The sequence below is a fragment of the Tauraco erythrolophus genome, chromosome 5 (assembly GCF_009769465.1).
Source record: "Tauraco erythrolophus isolate bTauEry1 chromosome 5, bTauEry1.pri, whole genome shotgun sequence".
In the NCBI taxonomy this organism is placed as follows: Eukaryota; Metazoa; Chordata; class Aves; order Musophagiformes; family Musophagidae; genus Tauraco; species Tauraco erythrolophus.
Genome location: NC_141469.1, coordinates 68,060,740 through 68,074,162, shown reverse-complemented (window position 1 = coordinate 68,074,162; position 13,423 = coordinate 68,060,740). Strand labels below are relative to the sequence as shown.

Genomic DNA, 13,423 nt, shown 5'->3' with positions numbered 1-13,423 from the left:
GTTTGCCTGTCATTTTTATTTACTTGCTTCTTGACATTTTTTTTTTCCCCCATGATATATTCAGTAGATTTAATGGACAGTTTGACAGTTTCTGGATATAGATGTTAATGCAAAATGTGCTTGCTCTAGCATTTCACATCCCTGATTTAATGTTTAATGGGCTAAACCTGAAAGTTAACACTGAATATATTTTTTTATTAAAAAAAAAAATTAAAAATTCAATATTTTGAAGCCGGAAATATATGTTCTGTTGATCTGAGTTGTAAGTTTACATTTTGTTTTAATGAACAATTTGAGATCTACTTGGTAAGAAAATCCCATGGAACCTGAAGCCTAATTTCAGTGTTCTGTTTTTAGGATAATGAACTTGGAGGAATCCTTTTTTGTTTCACAAGTTCAGCATATGTATTAAAGATGCATTCTTCTGCAAAACAGAATTCCAGTTTTACATTGTACCTGTTTGGAAAAATCCTTTGAGTAGTACAGGAGATAAGCAATGTGATGGCCAGGTTAGAATCAATCCACTCAGTTATGAGCCATAGGAAATGAGCTTGGAGCATGTAACATGGTCACTTTTTATTAGACATGCCAGAATTTATCACTTGGAGCTCTTATTTTTGTCATGAAGGCTAAAGTTTAAAAAAAAACATTAAATTTGATCTCTGTTACAACTGTGTTGTTTGTTTCTTTTTTTTTCCCAGTGATGATATGACTTTCATTGAAATCTGAAATTGGGTGCTAATCTTCTATGTTCATTAGAAAAATCTATTAAAATAGCTGCAACTGTTGGAGCTGTTAATTGACCTGTGTGTGTGACCTCCCAGAGGCACAACTTAATATCTCAATGTGGATAAGCTAAATCTTTATCCCTAAATGCTAACATGAAAACTAATACAGTTGCTCTGTTTATTTGCTCAAATCTTTTTCATTGTGAAAATTTTGTTCAAATCTGCGTTGTCAGCTGTATTTATAAAAAGATATATTTCTGTTGCATGTGTGCAATGCTGAAAATAATTATCCACATTCAGTACAAACAGTAATGTTTTTATCCTCCATTTTTTTTAAAGTTGTAAATTTTCATATTATCTCTACAGTTTTTTTTTATGGCCAAAGAGATAAAACGGAGCACGCTGCTTAAAATTGGCTCATCTCATCTGCATGTGCTTTCCTATCAGCGGGTGTACATGGTAGTGACAAATTCTCAAACCCTACGGCCATCTCCCTGTTTAAATGGAAACTGGGTTATTAAAAGTGGCAGTTCAACTCGAGTTATTCTTCATTTGCCAGTCATCCTACTACTTTCATTTGATGGGAAGTTAATGATAAAAGGGCTTAAAACCTGCAAGGCAAATTTGCAGAATTGAGGTTTGACATGTGTACCTGATTTTTTTTATTTTTTTTTTTTACCTGCTACCTTTATTCAAGTCTACTTGCAGATCTCATTTAAAAAAAATATTTAGTTTGGTCACTTGATATATATGTTATCAGTAGTTAAAAAAAAAAGTTCTTTTTTCATATCTGCATAATAATCATTCTTGATATTTCCAACAGTAAGTTTCTAATTAGTGTTTTCTTTGGAAACCAAAGTTTTAGCAGATTTGTAGAAGGTGTGTATACATCTTGACAGTTGAACAAAATTTTTCAGACCAGAATTTAAATGTTTGCCATGATGGCAGAGAAGAATCTTTGGCCATATATGTTTTCCTTATAAGCAAATGAATGTCTTTTATTAGAGAGCCACCTCTTTTTTCCCCTCATTAGTTGTATAGGGGCTGCATGTGGCTTTCAGCCATGCTGCTTAATACTTCTGTCTGTATGCATCAGTGGTGTTTGGCTTACTCTTTCTGTAAGGAAGTCTTGCATGTCTTTAGGCTTCCCTTATTTTCTTCTCTAAAGTTACTAGATTGGCAGAAAACATTTTAAATTTTGATGACTTGCTGTCCAAAGTCACTTGAAAATAAAACTTCCTGTGTTTCTGAATTGCAATGCTGTGGCACAACATGTTCTTGTGATCATATTTTCTTCAGTTTCTGTGCAGTTAAACCTGGACCTAACTTAAGTGTGCTTATAATGTTTTTTTTTTAAATTAACGAAGAAAAACCCAGCCCGTGTTATTGTAAAGTGTGTTTTAGTTTTTTAGAAAACTTTCTACTCAAAGCCTGATAGGATATGTGCTCCTACCTCCCACATCCCTTCTGAGAATATTGCGAGATGTTTATTTTGGATTTAAGCTCTAATCAGTAACAAATTTCTCAGTCTGTACCAACTTACTAGTAAGCTAGTAGTTTTGATTGTGTTAATTCTTTGAAAAGGACAAGTGTTTGAAGTGGAGTAGTTATCTCTTGGACATCTTGAACTGAATTTTAGTGTTAATGTCTATGGTTGGAAAAACTTCTTGTCTAATGTCAACATGTTTGTGTGCTTTCATGTCATTCAGTTGTGCAGCCTTCTGTGCTGCAGTGAAATGCAGTGTTTTCAGGGGACTCTATTGTGAAACTAAAGTAGAAGGCATACATATAAACTGGAGATGGGAGAGAAAAAATGTTACTTGTAAAATTGAATTATTACCACAGAGAATGTCCACAGCTGAAATGAAAGAGATTGCCATTTCTCTAAATTACTGACTGTGGTAGGCAGGGCCTTTAATAAATAGTTGTGTTTGTACAATTATGTTTTATCCTGCTTTTTGCCTTGTTCCCCACTTGTCAAACAATCTGAGATGAAAAACGTCCACTTGTGTAAAGACTGTAGTGCTTATATTGCGGGGAGAGGATAAGGGAAGGGAAAAGGGGATGAGAAGCAGAGGAGGCTACAAAAAGGATAAAGATATGTAATTTCAGCTGGTCTTTTTGGATATTTCATAGAATCATAGAATGGTTAGGGCTGGAAGGGACCTTCAAAGGTCATCTAGTCCAACCCCCCTGCAAGGAACAGGGATATCTCCAACTAGATCAGGTTGCTCAGGGCCTCGTCCAACCTGGCCTTGAACGTCTCCAGGGATGGAGCATCCACCACCTCTCTGGGCAACCTGTTCCAGTGTTCTACAACTCTCATGGTAAAAAATTTTTTCCTAATATCCAATCTGAATCTACCTCCCTCTATTTTAAAACCATTACCCCTTGTCCTATCACAACTGGCCCTCCTGAACAGCCTCTCCCCATCTTTCTTGTAGGCCCCCTTGAGGTACTGGAAGACCGCTATAAGGTCACCCCGGAGCCTCCTCCTCTCTAGGCTGAACAGTCCCAACTCTTTCAGCCTGTCCTCATAGGAAAGGTGCTCCAGCCCTCTTATCATCTTTGTGGCCCTCCTCTGGACCCTCTCCAACTGGTCCATGTCCTTCTTATGTTGGGGGCTCCAGAACTGGACGCAGTACTCCAGGTGAGGTCTCACGAGGGCAGAGTAGAGGGGAAGAATCACCTCTCTCGACCTGCTGGCCACGCTCCTCTTGATGCAGCCCAGGACGCGGTTGGCCTTCTGGGCCGCAAGAGCACATTGCCGGCTCATATTGAGCTTCTTGTCCACCAGTACTCCCAAGTCCTTCTCCTCAGGGCTGCTCTCGATCCATTCTCTGCCCAGTCTGTATTTGTGCCTGGGATTGCCATGACCCAGATGGTAGGACCTTGCATTTGGCCTGGTTGAACTTCATGAGGTTGACACGGGCCCACCTCTCCAGCCTGTCAAGGTTCCTCTGGATGGCAAAACATTTCTAAAACATTTCCATGTTTTAGAACCAAATTCTCAGGTCCAGTAGCTGTAATATCATTATCCAGTCTTAGATTTTCTGAGTTACATCACTGTGGCAGATCACAAGAACAAAATATACTTGTTTTGGGCTGACCATGCAGCCTTCTCCAGAGCAGGCTTGGCCCTGCTGTCGAAGGCTGAAATGAATGAAATCTGGAAAGAAAATAAAAGAGCATGACTTTTTTGATTGCTACTAAAATACTAATGGTTTCCTTAGATGAAAATGTTAGCGCCTTTCGTGAGGTAAAGCAGCATGTCTGAAAAATGCTGGAGGACATTGCCTTTGCATGGCTTTGGGACAGGATCCGGTTAGAGGATCGCCCCAAGGCGCTGGGGAGACGGACTGGACTCCAGGCAGTGACTGGCGGGGAACTTGCCGAGCTTCCTCAGGAGGATGCTCTTCCCAGGGAGGAGACATGCTGTCATCTCTCCCAGGTATCATTCATTCCACCAAAAGTCAAGGAGGGATTTTTGGGCATAGCTGTAAATTGCCTGGGTGTGTCTTAGCTACGCAGCTAAGCAGTAGTTTTATTTGCAGCTGTAGGTCTATGTAATTAATGTACAGTAGTTCTGCGCAAGGACAGGTGAGAAGTAGGTATATGAATAGTCTTGAAGAGTGGGAATCTGAGTCAAACTTTTAAGTCCTACCATAAAAGTGACACTTGGCGAATTCATGGTTTTCACCGTAGTGTATTGCCCTGCAGACCTCTCAGGAGGAGGAAGCAGCGTGTACAAAACAAGAAGTGATGCCAAAGTCGCTGTATGTTTCTGCATAGCCTGACTTAATGGTGCAATGAAGTGTGACCAAAATGAGCTAAAAGCTTCTTTTTTAGCTATTGGTGCATGGTTTTTAAACTGAACAGCTCTGCTGAGACCGTCCAACTGAAATATGTCTTCTGATGCATGTTTGTGTATGAAGGAGTGCTTTTGTGTTCTGTTCATGTTTAGCAAGTTTTATGATGGTATCATAAAACCAAGTTATTCTGTATAGACACGATGTGTGTGATCTGTAGCTATATATATTTATATCTTACGGATATGAAATTTGAAACCTGAAATATTACAGAAAGAAATTGCTAGAGAAGTGTATGAGGATCAAGCTGATGTTTCCGCTAGTGATACTCAGTAAAATTTTTCTCTTGTATTCCTTAAGACTTTCAATTAATTAGAATTTCTGATTTTTGAACAGAATGCACCTGTTCATGGACGCTTGGGTCACATTTCTGCATTTACTGTCTTTGTTTACCAAATGTTCTTGACTTCAGAGAGCACCTATGAAAGATTTCTTCCTTGGTTGTGGAAATATGAGACACTTTAAAACTTACTTTAAAACTTACTTAAAACATTCTGAATAAAGAGTAGACTCAGAGTGTGTCTGTTTGAAGCATCTGTCTGGGTCAGCACCCTAATTTCCATGTAGACTTCTGCAGGCAATATATATTAATTCTGCTTGTGCATCCGTAGGTTTCTGTGGAAGTCATGCAGCAGTATATTTAATAATGCAAGGAACTGCTGCAGCAGGGCTGATCTCTGGTCTCTTCTTTGGTGTTGTGTGGTTGTTTTTTTTTTTTTTTAAATCCTTTTCCTTAAGGTATTCCTAAAGGTATATTGCACCTTCTGATAGTTGGGCAGTTGCCAAAGTAGCGTTGGGATACTGCCAGTTCTGCACTGCAGTAGATCAGGACCCTGAGTTTGTACATTATGTTGTGGATGCATTTTCTGTGGGGAATTTCTTAGACAATGTGTATGATTAAAACAAATACATTCAAAGACTTGACAGTCAGCTCTGTATAAACAGACACTGAATCAAGGCTTCTTAATAGTGTCAGTGATCAACGTTACAGTCTGTTGGCTTTCTATAGCCAATTTTGAATTTCTGTGTTATTGTTTGACCTGATTTTGAGACTACTTTGAATGAAGACTAAAGTTTTTGAAGGATTTTTAATGTGCACCTTCCTTACTGTAAATGTTTCACAAGAAGCTATCATGCTTTTCTTGTTGTAATTTTGAGAATAAAAGCTTTGATTTTTGGGAAATATTAGAAGGGTGTAATAATTAGTAGTAGAATTGTCTGTCTTGATTGACCTCAGTATTTTGGATGCAAGACCATTCTATTTTACTGCTTCTGTAATTATTTTCCTGATGATATAGGAGACTAATGTTTTCGTTCTGAATTTCTCTTCTGATACGAAGGGCTAATTCACTGTACAAATTTAATACCAAGACTTCAATGACAATAGGTCAATTAACTTGCATATGTGTATTTGCATAATGTGTTTATTGATTGCCTGTTTAATCAGCTGTCTTAGACTGACACACATTACTGACACTCTGCAATAATCTTTGGTTTGAATGAATTTTCTGTTTTATTTTACTGATTTTGTCAGAAGTAGAAAAGAATACAAATAAATACTCTAAAGAAAAACATACTTCTGATTATTTGTTTTCATGAATACTGAGGAATTGTTTCCTGTGGTTCATTCTTCTTTATTTCCCACTCTTGCTACCAGGAGATAAGACACCAGTTTTCATCTTGTCTCCATTAATAAAACATAATTGTGGACATAAAGCGCATATTTCAAATGAAGATGCCTGTTTAATGAAAATTAGAAGTTCTAAATTATAAGTTATCAGTTTCATTACTGGATATATTTTAACATTTTCTCATATTTAGAGTGAACATTATAAGTAAGAATAAAAGTAACTTTATTTTTTAAAAAAGTATTTAAAAGTTACGTGTGGCTGATGCATTAAGTACCCAATCTATTTTACTTCTGTGTTTGGGTTACACCTTTTAATGTCATCAGGAGCATCTAAAATGCTCTGGCAGATGTCAGGTAACTGCATAACTAGCTTAGTAAAGAGGGTTATAGGCAGCGCTGACAATGTGAGTAAACGGTTTTCTGAGTATTCTGAGTGCTACAACAATACAGTGCTAATGGGCAGGATCTTCAGGCAATGATATGTCTACCTGAGAGAATCCTTAAACTTAGACATGTTTGACATTCCAAGGCACTCCAGGGCTAATGTCTAATTGTGGCAATGGTTATTCAATTAAACCATAAACTACCTATAACTTTCAGCGTACAGAAGGTAACTAAAATGAGCAAAGAGAAACAGACAGGTTAATCTGCTGAAACAATATCCCATGGAGCATAAACTTGCAGAGTAATGTTCTTTCTAATTTCTTCTTGTGTAGTGCTTAAATGCCTGAAAGAGGTCCCAGTTCTGACATGTCAAATTTTCATTGTTTCTGTTCCTCTCAAATGGTGATCTGGGAGCATGAACAAATTGCTCTGTCTACTTTCTAAAATTTATTCAACTTTTAACAACTTTGAGTATGATTTCATGAAAATGTAATCTGTCAGGTACACTTTGGTTTGTGATATAAGTTATCAAAATAGTTACAAATGTTATAGCTTGTAGGAATGGTACTATTTCCAGCTTAAATGGAAGTCTTGAACGAATCCTTTAGTGGTTGGAATTTTAATGATTTATGAAAAGAGTAATTCTAACTAGCTCTTTCACAACCAAGAAATCGTTCTTGCTCGTTTCATGACCTTTTTGTGAAGTAGCTTGGAAAATACCTCTGAATTGGAAAGTAAGTCAGGATGCTGATGTTTGACTTATGTTAGGAGTTCTTCCAGAATCTGATATTGCTGGACCATTCAGTCAAGTGTTGCAGGCAGAATGACACCTCTGTTGTTTAGGTCTCAGGACAGATACATCTCCTGTAAAAGGAATATGAAAGAGTAATTACATGGAAGCCATTTCCATGCTTGTTTCCACTGAGACCTGTACACCACTTAGCTTTTTTCAAGTGCTATCTTAAAGGAGTTGACTGAGAAACCAGTGACCAGAAGGTCATCAGAGCAGCAAAGACTTATGTTTTGCATATGCTTTCAAGTCCAGGTGCTGAATTTTGCACTGAAGTGATGTCTTATTTGACAGAATTAAAGCGGTCATCACAAAGACCTGCAAATTCTTGCCACTGTACATACTTACAATGTTCATTATCTCGGTTGAACCAAATGCACGTAAGTAAGCATGTGCTGAATATGATTCATCATGCCAGAGGTTTTAGTAGTGATACATTCTTGATGGAGAATGAGAGTTAAATGGATTACTGTTACTAAAATGCAGCTATTTCTAAAGGCGCTTTAAAGAAAAAGTGATGCATCAGGGCTTGTTAGGATAAGGGAAGACACTGGAGATGGTGTAGATATTTGAGATTTATTGGGTCTTTCAGCAGGTTGATTTAAATCTTTATTGTAGCTGAATATTTTGGAAGGCTTCTCAGCATTTTATGTGATCAGGAAATCTGATGACTAGAATTGGGAGACCTGTGCTACTATAGATAGATGCTTTATAGAATCAGGGAACATGTATTGAAACAAGTTATTTTTGTGCATAATTTCTTTGATATGCTGCTAATATTGATTCAGATTTACAGTTATGAACCTGGTGTAGAAGTGCTACAGATTGCTTTAAATCAAAATAAAATCATTGTATTTAAAAAGTAAAACTTCAGTTTTAAGTAGCATATATGTAACTAGTTGGGGTCTGGGAGTAAGAAGCTGCACCTTCCAGTGGAATAAATAGCTCACAGCATGAAGAGTTTGATACAAGTGGTGAAGACTGAGTTTCCTGGATCTTGACAATTTGGAGCTTTATAAACATGTACTGATTTTTGAACTTTGAGTACCTCTGAGGTCTCAAAGAACAGTCATTGACTAGAAAATGCAAAGACTAAGTCTGAAAATACTATCTAACCTTGTCAGTGGTGGCAGCCTGGTGATATCATCACGAGCTATTGCATAATTATGTAACTGAAGCTTTCAAACAGAACGGTTAGAGTGACAGCTATGAAGTTATTTTGCAAAGTTCTTTCTTCAGCCTTTTGTGTCATTGTCAAAGTGAAGTATGCTGTCTGGCTGCAGGTTGTAGTTGTGTAAAAGGACTACGTCAAGGAAGCTGGGCGGGAAACGCAATAGGAAGGCATTGCAATCCAGTCTTGATTTCCGTTCCTAGCTCTCGAATTCCCGTAAATGAAGCTCTCTTGCATTCTGGGAAATTAAATATAGATTCTACAGGAAATCCCCTGCTCTCAAAAGTGCTATATTATAAGAGTCAAAGTTTAAAGTAGCTTCATTGAAATTTTGTACAACTAACTTAAGCAAGTGGAGATTATGAGTAAAGTTGGCATATTGCTAACTATTTTGGTATTGGCTTTCAGTTTTGCACCACTTCAAGGTTGCTGCTAGAACTTGCGTATTCTGAGAACTTTATGAGATAGCTCTGTCACAGCTCTTGTAAGAGAAGAACGTTAAGTCTTGATTCCTCTTTCCTCTGCATGGCGGTCAAATGCTTTGAGTGCATGTAGACATACTGGTGTTAGTCTAACCCTAGTGTGCTAATGCAGGCTACAGTTGTAGTGCAGACAGTGTCTTGAATCTGGCCGTAGTCCTGTTGGTTCTGTAAAGCATGGATGGAAGTTTGTGTCACTAAGGTCTCACTGTGGCTTTTGTTGGCTTTAATACGGATAGGACAGAATGACTTCATGTACTGATCTTGTTTTTCTGATTGCCCCTTAATGTGTGGCTTCTGGTGTGACTTAGTTCTGATTCTCTGCGGGATAAATTGTCTGTGGCATCTTACTTTCCTAGTAATAGATCTTGTTTTCTGTAGCTTAAGGAAGTGGATAGCTGTGCTGCATTCAGTAGGCAATACAACTTTAACAAGTCTTGAGTTTCATCCAGATGAATATACAGAACAGTAGATGAACTGGAAAAAAACAAACAAAATCCAAACAACCCCCAAAGAAATCCCCACCAGTCTTATGTATTTAAAGCCGTGTATTCCATCACTTAAGGCCAACAGGTAAAGTAATTTCTTGCCTGCAAAGAAGATCTGTGAATGGCTGCTTGGAAACGTACAACGTGCGCAAGCATCTCCTGCCTTCAAGCATTTCCACTCCTGCAGTGCATGCAGTCTTGCAAGACTGGAGGGAGGGTGGAGAGAGGAACTCCAAGCTAGATAGGAGAAGTGCTCTTTGCTTGGGCTCGGTGGGCTTTGCTTTCAGCCTGACGTGGATCATTCACTGTGCCTCCAGTCTCCTAGGGTCTGACAGCTGCTGCTTTGGTGGTGGTGGGGATGGACAGCGGTGGCACCCTTACAAAACTAGTCGTTTGAAAGACCTTACGTAAGCAAATGTCTCTCCTTTCTACATCGGCTTGACTGACAGGTGCTACTAGACCCTCCCCTCGACTGTCCCTAGGCCAAAAAAAAACCCCAATCTCCCTCTAAGGATGCCTTTGGGGGAAAGTCGTCAGCATCTATTCTGCTTCAGCTAATTCTGGTTGAAGAGCTCGCACGCACTTTTATACCCTCCTGCAAACCCGGTCGGGGATGTGTCCTGTCCCACAGAAGAACCCTTTTAAGCACAATTTGCTGTCATCTCTTTGACAGAGAAATATTTTTTAGGAGCACAGATACCGTTTCTGGATACCTCTGTGGACTGCTGGTGGTAGGCAGTATTCTAACAGTGAAAGAAAACTCTGTAGCTGGGCTTAGATTTATTCTCTAGAATTCAATTTTCATGTTTAAAAGCAAAGTGTAGAATGTGGTTGCAAAGAAAACCTTTCAAATGTGAATGTTCTGCGTTGGGTAAAATGGTATTTGCACGAGTCCTTGTGTGGCTTGAAAGAACGCTTTTTAGTGCAGTATAGGCTTCTTCTATAGTTCCTTCTGTTCATTACAGGCACAGAAGTCCTGAAGCATGCAGTTGCATTGTTGATGAACAAATGTCAAATGTAAAACATGGAAACTTGATTGAAAGCCACCTGATGTTTGAATAGGATTATAGGAAGCTCAGGATCCTTAAAATGAAAGAATTGCACATGTTTTTTGTAACAGCACAGTCTAGCAAAAGCTGGATGCCAAATGACTACTTTGAGGCTTAATTCTAAACAACTGTAAGTGTAGCAAGTGTTGAGAAGTGCAGGAGTTAAATATATTTTCATGAAAGCAACAGATCAGTCTTTCAGTTGTCTGTGGTTGTTTTTTTTTTTTTTTGAGCGAAACGTGTGTTCTGATGGAAGGAATGTATTTGCTGTATGTGTAGGGTTTTATCAGTTTGGTCAAGACTATATTAAGACAGTAGCAGTTATAAGAATGAAGAGAATGAAAATCCATCAGCGTTCTTTGCTCTTGTAGACTGTCTTGGAAATATTTATGATGCTTTGGCTGGCGATGAAAGTTTAAAAGAATACACAGTGTATTTTGGGGAAGATACTTTGAATATAGAAATGTTCTGTAGTAACTTTCCACTATTGTGACACAGCAATATTGAAGATATTTTTTTTTTTTATTTATGTAATTAAGGAATTGAGTACAGTAGAATTGTTTTGTTTCGGACAGGGTGCAAGTAACTTACAGCTTAGAAACTCTCAAACATGACTGTAAGAATAAAAAGTTATCAAAGTACACATAAAGCAAAAGGAAAACAAACCCAATCAGATGGTGGTATTTCTAAAGTTTCATTATTATTCTTTTTAATTAGCACTTTCAGCTGTCAAATGAACAGATGTTTCTTTTTTTATATGTAAAGTGGATAAAGTATGATATTCATATCAGATAAGTGAGAAGGAGCAACAACTGTTGAACAGCTAACTTAGTGTATAAACTATGAATTGACGAAAACAATAAAAATGAGTTGGATGATTAGCTGAGTGAAAAGTGTGTGTGTGATCAGATAAGAAAAACGTAAACCACTGCAGTTAAATGTATAATCATTACAGCTGTTTGTGTTAAATGATTTAAAGGGAGATTCAAAAGTAGCATTAAGATGAATTTGAATGTTGAACATCTTGACTGATGCTTGTGAATGCAGGTGGCTGCCTTTCTCTTTGGAGATTAAGATTCTCAATGAGAAAAGATAGCTAACACTCCTTACAAGTAGGTGATTTGACAGAAGAATTCGAAACAGTTCATCAACTCTTAATGGAGGAAAAAAAAAAAGCTTGTGTATTACTAGATTTGCAAAAGTTAAAATATTTTACTATTGATCTACATGCATTTTAAAAATTCTTGTTTCTATTAATTTATCCTTGGAAATGGCTTTCTGTAATAGTATAAACAAATCTTCTAGATTACTTTTGCTTCAGAGTCATAAACCCTCTGACACCAGGTGAGGTTCTTTTCTGTCAGACTACACTTTTATACTTAGTCAAACTGCTAATTTTTAGGAAAAAGAGAAAAAAACACCCACAAGAATTCTTACATGATCATATAATGCACTGTAATCCACATGGAAAAATTATAATTGACATCCTAATAGAGTTACTTCCCAGTAACTTGGGAAATCACTAGTTTAACAGCCATTGCTAAAAATGACTATTTAGAAACTTTCAACCGTGCTAATTAGGGCAGATTATTTGTATTTAGACTGACATCTGTTAAAAAAATGGAAACAAAAACACCCAAACCCACCAGACTTGCAGTTCAGCAGCACTGCTGGCTATATGCCTGTTAGCTTAGGACTCATTTAGGAGGAAGAGCATTTGGAAGATGTGTGACTTAGCTCAGTTGCATGTTTATGCTTTTGAGAACAGTATTTTCTTTTGAAGTAGTGGTTTTCTTGAGTTTGTGTTAACCTAGTTCTCTATGCTTATGTATAATGTTGATTTTTCCAGACTGACAAGTTTGAGGGCAATACAGGTCCATGTGAGAAGCAAGCATGGGAAGCATGCTTCAGGAAAGGCAGCTTGGTGCACTTCAACTATGTAAATCAAAATGGTTTGTTGTTTTAGCTGTGACACCTTGTTATTGCTTCATTTTCTATTGTCTGTCAGTATAAAGAAGTATTTCTTGAAGTGTTTGTTTTGAAGATGTTAGATGTTTACTGATTGGTGAGGCTTCAGTGATCAGGTCATAGCCTGGTAGAAAAGAAATACAGGCAACATCATCTTAGTCAGTTCTTCTGTCCATGGTCATGGATCACGTCCTCAATTGCCTCTGTGTTAATTCTCCGTGTTTCTGATGTTTGTTCTTTCTGTCATGGTTATGATAAAGTGCAAAAAGGAAATGGAGTACGTTTTTGATTGGAAGGTTTGCTGTTTTGCTCTCGGCTGTTTTAGGCCAGCTCCCTCCCTCTTTCCAACTTCAGCTTTCCTTTGAGAAAGCATAGTACAGTGAGTGCCGAGGAAACAGCCCTTTTGTTTTGAGGACCCTGCTGTGTAGGTGGTACTGCAGTTGAAGTTCTTCAAATGAAAAACATGCTGTTAATGTGCACATAGCTGACTTGGATTTAAGATTGGGTTTTAATACTATGCTGTCATCCTCATTAAAAGATATAGGCTGTTCTTGCTTGAAGTTAGAACTAATTGTTGCTAAAGACTTGAGACATGTAATTTAAAAAAATGAAGGTGCTACAGATTAATCTGCATTTCTGAGTGTCACTGGGGACGTGGTTTTCAGATAAGAATGTTTGTGCAGTTTGTAATGGCGTACTTGAATACAATTAGTGAGTTTTCTTGGAAGAAGCAGAAGGGGTGGTAAAACTGAAGTAAAATACAGATATTCTCAATGTTGACTGTTGAAATGGCACAAGACTTTTGCTGCGGCTATTTTTAGTAACCTGAAATTATTTTATTTTCCTTTCTAAACATTGTTTAAACTT

At 37.7% G+C, this 13,423-nt stretch overlaps 1 protein-coding gene across 1 annotated transcript in view; it reads left to right on the top strand.

Annotated features, from left to right (window-relative positions):
- Positions 1-13,423, top strand: part of RAPGEF2 (Rap guanine nucleotide exchange factor 2) — a 201,007-nt gene that overhangs the window by 63,496 nt on the left and 124,088 nt on the right.